Source organism: Lepidochelys kempii, chromosome 7 (assembly GCF_965140285.1).
Source record: "Lepidochelys kempii isolate rLepKem1 chromosome 7, rLepKem1.hap1, whole genome shotgun sequence".
Taxonomy (NCBI): domain Eukaryota; kingdom Metazoa; phylum Chordata; order Testudines; family Cheloniidae; genus Lepidochelys; species Lepidochelys kempii.
This window is the reverse complement of record NC_136386.1, coordinates 91433347-91440634: the sequence shown is the minus strand read 5'-3', so window position 1 is coordinate 91440634 and position 7288 is coordinate 91433347.

Sequence of the window (7288 nt, the reverse complement as noted above, 5' to 3'; positions counted from 1 at the left end):
GTACTCCTTTTCTTTTTGCGAATACAGACTAACACGGCTGTTACTCTGAAACCTGTACCTTTTCCATATCTAATATTGTTTTTGAGACAGGGCAACAGAACTGCACACAGTATTCAAGGTGTATACCTTGAATACCATGGTTTTATATAGTGGTATTATAATATTTTCTTTTATAATCTATCCTTTTCCTATTGGTTCCTTACATTCTGTCGCCTTTTTTGACTGCTGCTGCACGTTGATGGGATGTTTTCAGAGAACTATGCTGTCATTCAAAACACCTATACATCAAAGAGTTTGGAAAATCTCAGGTAAGATTCTAACTCCTGTCTTCACTCTGTCCCCTTCCGTTTGCCCATATTCTGCTTACTGGAGAGACTCCCAGAAGCTGCCATAAAAAAGAAACATAATGCATTGTTGTTGTGTGTGTAAATTGTGCTAGGAAAATAAGTTTGTTGCTGGATGATCTAATCCACAGTCCTTCTTTCAGACTCTGTTGGGCTGCCCTTTCGGGCAATCCAAATAGGACTACTCACATGAGTAAGAACTACTTGCCTGAGTAAGGCTTTGCAAGATCAGGCTCCACTTTTGTATTTTAAGGAAAAAATAAAAGGCATTTGCAGCCACACTTGTTGATTAATTTTGTTTTGTTTGTACATTTGGGGATGTAAATATGGAGGTAGAAAATATGATGGTAGACTGTTAAAATGGCAGTGTGTTCAGGGACTCTAAAATTGGCTGTAGAATACATTGCTATCAACACACTTACCCTGAAATGCTGAATAAAAGTTTGACTCTATAACTATTTATGACCAAAATAGGTCATATATTCAACATCTTGGGAAAATGTATTGATAGGAATGAATAGGAATATTTATTGTATTATAGATCTTCAGTATTTCATAATAGTAAGTGAAACTTTTCAAAGACATTTACGTTGAAAAAAGTGCAGTAATGATTACACTCCCTCACAAGATTAAAATACAGCACAGTCAAAATATCAGTGCTTTGTTTATGTATTGTTAAATTGAAATATATATGTTTATAAATTGTGTGCATCTTGTTTACCAGCATCTTGGCAGATAGTGAATGTAGCATGTGTTGGTACTGTTACACCAGAGACTAAATAAAAACACATATTGCTCACAAGAAGTCAGCTTTTATTCAACTTATCTTCTAGTGTCTGATTCTGCTCCTGTTTAAGACAAAGGGGAAAATCCCAGTTATGAGAATGATATTTAAATAGCACTGTGCAAACACATAGCAAGAAACAGTCCCCCTTCTGAAGAGTTTATGGAGACATAGAAAGGTGAAGTGACTGCCAGTAGCAGAGCCAGGAATAGAACCCTGGTCTCTTAGGTATTATTCCAAGATTCTATCCAAAAACTGGGGTATAATGTTGTCCCTGAACAACTCCTTCTTCTGCATTGGAGAAGATTGAAATCTCTTGATTACTATATCCACAAGACTTTGTAAATGGCAGATAATATATACTTATTTAGTTAAGTAATAATAAATGGAACTGCTCACCAAGTAAGGTACCATTCAATGTGAGTAAGAGTGGCAGATTCTGGTCCTTAATCAGTTGAAAGATGTTGCTATATTTGCAGTCCTTTCATGTGTTAATTTTGTATTTTCTTTTGTTTTGTGCAGGTGCAACTTGTAGACAAAAATGCATGTTTGTGTATGGCAGCTTTTTATAGCATAAATATTGGCACCTTATACATGCCCAGAGAATGCAATGTAAATCTTGATGGAATAATAACTAGATGGGTTGATCTCTAAGAACACAACTTTTTAGGAGACTGGTTCATGAGGTTAGCTTGCATAACTAAATGTGTGCTTAGGAACAATTCCTATGTTCGGTAAAGCAGTATTTAATAAAATTAAAGGCCCAGTCCAGTACCCTGTTGTTCACAGGAAGAGTCCTTACTCATGCAAGTAATTCCACTGTCTTCAAGGAAGCCTTTTGTATGAGTAAAAAGTGTTCAGGAATGGTAACTAACTTTGAAAATTTGAATTAAAATTAAGCTTGCTTTTACAATCACCATTGTGTGTGTGTGTGTGTGCTGTTAATTCACCATATGTAGAAGATTTTGTGGTTCTTTCTCACATGCAGAGCTAAACAGTAATTGTCAAGTAGTGTAGGCATGAAATGGAGGCGATATAAGATATTGACCCTATTCCTGTTCTCTGCGCCAAATTGGAATGGCTACATTGCTCTCATCCCCAACTGCAGCTTCCCCCCATGCTTGGCCTCCCAACCACATCCCTACCCTTGTAACTTGCTCCCACTACTCATAGTCCAAGCAAGCTCCCTGCCATTCTTTAAATCTCTCCTGAAAATATGCCTCTTTCATTAATCTTTTCAATGTAATTCTCCCTGAAGACATCCCATCAAACTGACTTCTGGCACTTTAGACATGTCTGAAGTGTTTGTCTGCATCTGAAACAGGCTGCAAGCTCCTTAAGAAGAGACCCAGGAGAAGACCCTCAACTGGTACAAATCAGCGTAGCTCCATTGACTTCAATACCACAGGCCAGCAGAGGATCTGGATGCTTGATTGTTCAGAGATGACCACACTAGGAGTGCTTTATAAATAATTATACTTTCAGCTGGTTGGAAGAGGAGAGGAGAGGGGGGAACCACAACCAAAAATGTCCATGTTGTTTCCATTCAGTGGGGTTTGAAGCTGACCCATTTTTACTTTTTCAATGTTTATCACAATTATTTTAATCAATTTGTTTATCATAATTGAAGTAAAAAACTGGATGAAAAGTTGAGTGAAAAGCAAACATTTGAAAAAGTCATTCATTTTTGTCATGAAAAAAATCATTTTCAAGAAAAGGTCATTTTTCAATGAAAAAACTTTGTCTGAAAAATTTATACCAGCTCTAATAATAATTAATTAATAGCCACTCTGCCTGCTGACAGCCTAGAATAGACACAATATTATATGGTGAATATACTCTATAGTGGCATTTCTGCCGTGTAGACTCACGGGTTTAGTTTGCCAAACTTTTACAAATCTTCTAAGAAAACCATTCTATTAATGAGGCATCCTGACTCGCCAAGCTGGTGCCTTACGTGTTCACTCTAGGCTACATAAAAAATAAAATACTCTAACACCACTCCACTCCACAACGTGCTCTTAAGGGACCACTGAAAAGTATTCCCGTGTGATTTCCGATGCAATTTTGTTTTACTTTCAGATAAGGATCACTTCTACTATGCAAGTGATTTTTGTTGATCTCTTTAGTGTGTCCTGAAGATAGGTTTATGATCCAAGTCTTTACCTGATGTAAAACAGCATACCTCCATCAAAGCCCGTGGAGCTTCACTAACTGACACCAGCTAAGAATCTGGCTCTCTGTGTCGATGTTCATGCTTACAAACACTGTGTGGTGTTATATAGTGGGTGCCATTAGTAAGTAAAACAAATACTTCACTGTGGCATTACCTTCAATATTTCTTGTACTTCAAATGTAGGCTATAGTGAGGCATTTATATTGGAGCGTGGTAAATGTTTACGTTTTTACAGCACCCACTGTGACTGGGGTTCTGCTTCTATCCAGTATATACTATAAAAGATAAAAAATGTAGTCACAACTGAAGCTAAAGCAATTTAGAAAAATATTATACTTGCTAAACTTATAGTGTGCAAATGAAACCCAGAGCGAGGTGATGCAGCTTCCCAAACTGTACTGGGGCTCACTACTTTTCTTGTATTTTTAGCTTCATAAAAAGGAAACTTCTACAACTTTGTGTTCTTTGTTCATATTCTTCACCCACTGAATTTACATGGTTACCACTTCTATGGTCTGCATATGCTTATTGCTCTAAACAACTGAATATACATAGCTGGGTTTTCAGAAATCATTTTAAATGCCTGGCCCATTCCTCATAAATCAGTACCCATTGGCAAAAGCATGTTACCTGCAATGGTGTCGAAAACCCAATCTTAAACTGTTTTAGGGTCAGTGGGTTTTAGCAGAGCAGGCAGAGGCAATAAAAGCACAACCGCAGTTTAGGATTCTAGATTCTTCTTCTGAATTTATTTCACCTGGAGAATGAATACCCAAGAAGAAGTGTTTGAGAAACAGGCAATGGGACAGATTCTCAGCTGGTAAATCAGCATTGACTTCAAGGGAGCAATGCCAATACACACCAGCTGAGAATTGGCCCACAGTCCTAAACAAACAAACCAAACCAAAAAAAGTCAGAACACCCCTTTCCCCATTGAACTTGGAGTTATTCATACAAATCCTAGGCCTGCGTGGTAAAAATCAGGCATGGCTTCAGGTTTCCCAGCTTTTCTAAGCTAGAAGATCTGTTCTATAGTTGCCTAGTGCAGTTTCTTCAAGCTTTGCCCTATTGAGAAGAAGAAGTAGGCTGTGAAATGCATGGTAGTGTTTTTCAGGGATTTTCTGTCTGTTTAAAGAGGTAAATCTAACAAATGTGCCCTGTTTAAGTATCAGACCCAGTACCAAAACAAAGCAGCTTTCACCTCTTTCAGTTATATTTCATTCTGAATAATGCCAAAGGCTCAGTCTCTTGACAGCACAAAACTAAGCAACAGAACCATCTGGTGGGGAAGAAAATCACTCTCACACATACAAAACTCTACACTGATACAGATTTGCTGAAATCTACAGTACATCCAGTACCTAAACAAGTTAATACACAAGTTATAACCTTTCCTATGTAAGCCCAGTGTTTTGGGCTTTTTTTTCTTCTTCTACCAACCTTAATGGTCCTTAATTTAATTTATGTAATGATAGAAATATATGTAATCTAGCACCTGCACTAAGAAATAGAAATAATATGTGGCTCAGATTCTGAAATTTTTTTGAGAGAGATTTAAAATTGTAAACTATTTTGAATTGGTGACTAGTTGTACATAACATATATGGCTGTCTGTCATATTCAATGATGACATCATGACAACTCGTGTTCTCTTGTGGCTGCATAGTCCTATCTGTGAGGAGCGAGGATGCAAACAAATGTCATATAGGAATGTGTAGATTCCCACTGAAGACTTGGCATGATGTGTGGTCATTTTTTCAATGAGTTTTTTGTATCTGTCTTTTCAAAGTGTTTACAACTTTTATTGATTGCTCTCCATTCAGGTGTGTCCTTGGCTGTTTCTAAGTTATCTATAGTTATGCCTCATGCTTTGAGATCCTGTCTTTGAAATATTTATATTTACTGCCCTTCCTGTGCTTTCTGAGTTTCTGAGCCCCTGGGGGAGGGGAAAGAGCAGAGAGCAGCACCGCCCCCTGCAGCTCCCATTGGCCGGGAATGGGGAACCGTGGCCAGTGGGAGCTTCAGGTGAAGTACCCACAGGCAAGAACAGCGCGCGGAGCCCTCTGCTTGCCCTTCCCCAGCAGCCGTAGGGACGTGGTGCCACCCACTTCCGGGAGTGGCGCAGTGCAGGGCCAGGGAAGGCAGGGAGCCGGCCTTAGCCACACTGCACGCCGTTGCCACCGCAGAGCCACTCCAGGTAAGCGGCGCCAGGCTGGAACCTGCACCCCAAACCTCTCCTGCACCCACACTCCAGCCCCCTACTGCACCCCTCCTGCACCCCAACCTCCTGCCCTGAGCCCCCTGCTGCACCCTGCACCACAAACCTTGGCCTTGACCCCCTCCCGCACTCTGCACCCCAAACTCCTGCCCTGAGCCCCCCAATCCTCTGCCTTGAGCCCCCTGCTGCACCACACAGCCCTCCTGCACCCCAACCCCTTTCCCTGAGCCCCTTCCTGCACACTGGACCCCCTCCCACACCCCGCACTCCCTCCCGTACCCCAGCCCCCTGCCCCAGCCCTACATTCATGGCCCTGCATGCAAATTCCCCACCCAGATGTGGCCCTCGGGCCAAAAAGTTTGCCCATCCCTGCCCTACCAGGATGGCTCAGGTGGAAGCCATACCGCCATTGCTGCATGGCTGCACAGTAGTAGTTGCATAGACGATTTAACAGAAGATGACGTTACTTGGAACAGTATCAAGTGCAGATGAAATATCTCACTCTCATATCTGTGAGGCCAGTCAGGGATCATGCTCTGGAGAGTCAGTGGTTCCTGGCTTCATCTCCTCTTCTTCCCAGCAGTTCTCAGACTTGGAGAGGGAAAGAGGTGGGGTAGGGATAGATCATTCTGTAGATGTGACACTCTTCCCCTCCCTTCCACCCCCTTTATCTTCTCCCACAGGGAGTCCCTCCCCCACCTCTACCACCCATTCCGGGTCGCCTTTGTTTTTGGAAGTGGAGGAGAAAATCTGGACCTTAGTTATAAAAAGCAAGAAAGGCCTCCTCCCCCGCCTTTTCAGAGAGAAGAGGTGGAAGTGTACTTCTCTAGCCCTTTTATGACCGTGTGCATATGGGATGGGAGACATCAATTTTGTGAGAAATTTTGTCAGAAAGGGGGTTTTCATGATCCAAAATCACATTGTAAATTCCCTTTGGCTTCATTTGTGTTTCCTAGAGACCAACCCCACCTGCCAATAACACAGCTGCCAGTGCAATGAGTGAGAATTCCACATGTGCATCTGAAGCCAGAGTTTCACACCCTTGATGAGTAATATTTATTCCTGGATAACTGACTGACTATTTTGACAGGTTTCAGAGGAACAGCCGTGTTAGTCTGTATTCGCAAAAAGAAAAGGAGGACTTGTGGCACCTTAGAGACTAACCAATTTATTTGAGCATGAGCTTTCGTGAGCTACAGCTCACTTCATCAGATGTTTACCGTGGAAACTGCAGCAGGAAATAGCCCGACTTGATTATGTAAAGAGTTGTCACTTTGGATGGGCTAGCACCAGCAGGAGAGTGAATTTGTGTGGGGGGGTGGAGGGTGAGAAAACCTGGATTTGTGCTGGAAATGGCCCACCTGTTGATCACTTTAGATAAGCTATTACCAGCAGGACAGTGGGGTGGGAGGAGGTATTGTTTCATGATTTCTGTGTGTATATAAAGTCTGCTGCAGTTTCCACGGTAAACATCTGATGAAGTGAGCTGTAGCTCACGAAAGCTCATGCTCAAATAAATTGGTTAGTCTCTAAGGTGCCACAAGTCCTCCTTTTCTTTTTGACTGACTATGTGAAGCACTTCTAACAACATGAGTGATTTGGGCACTTAATGTGACTGCTGGAGGGTTTTTGCATTTTGACTGGTGCTTGCTGTCTGATAGAAATGTACAAAAGTGAAGATCTAATTGGTCCTGAAAAATAGCTCTTACTTTTTTCACAAAGTCTTAAAGGGGTTTGCTTTGGAAATGTAGTATGTTTTCTACATG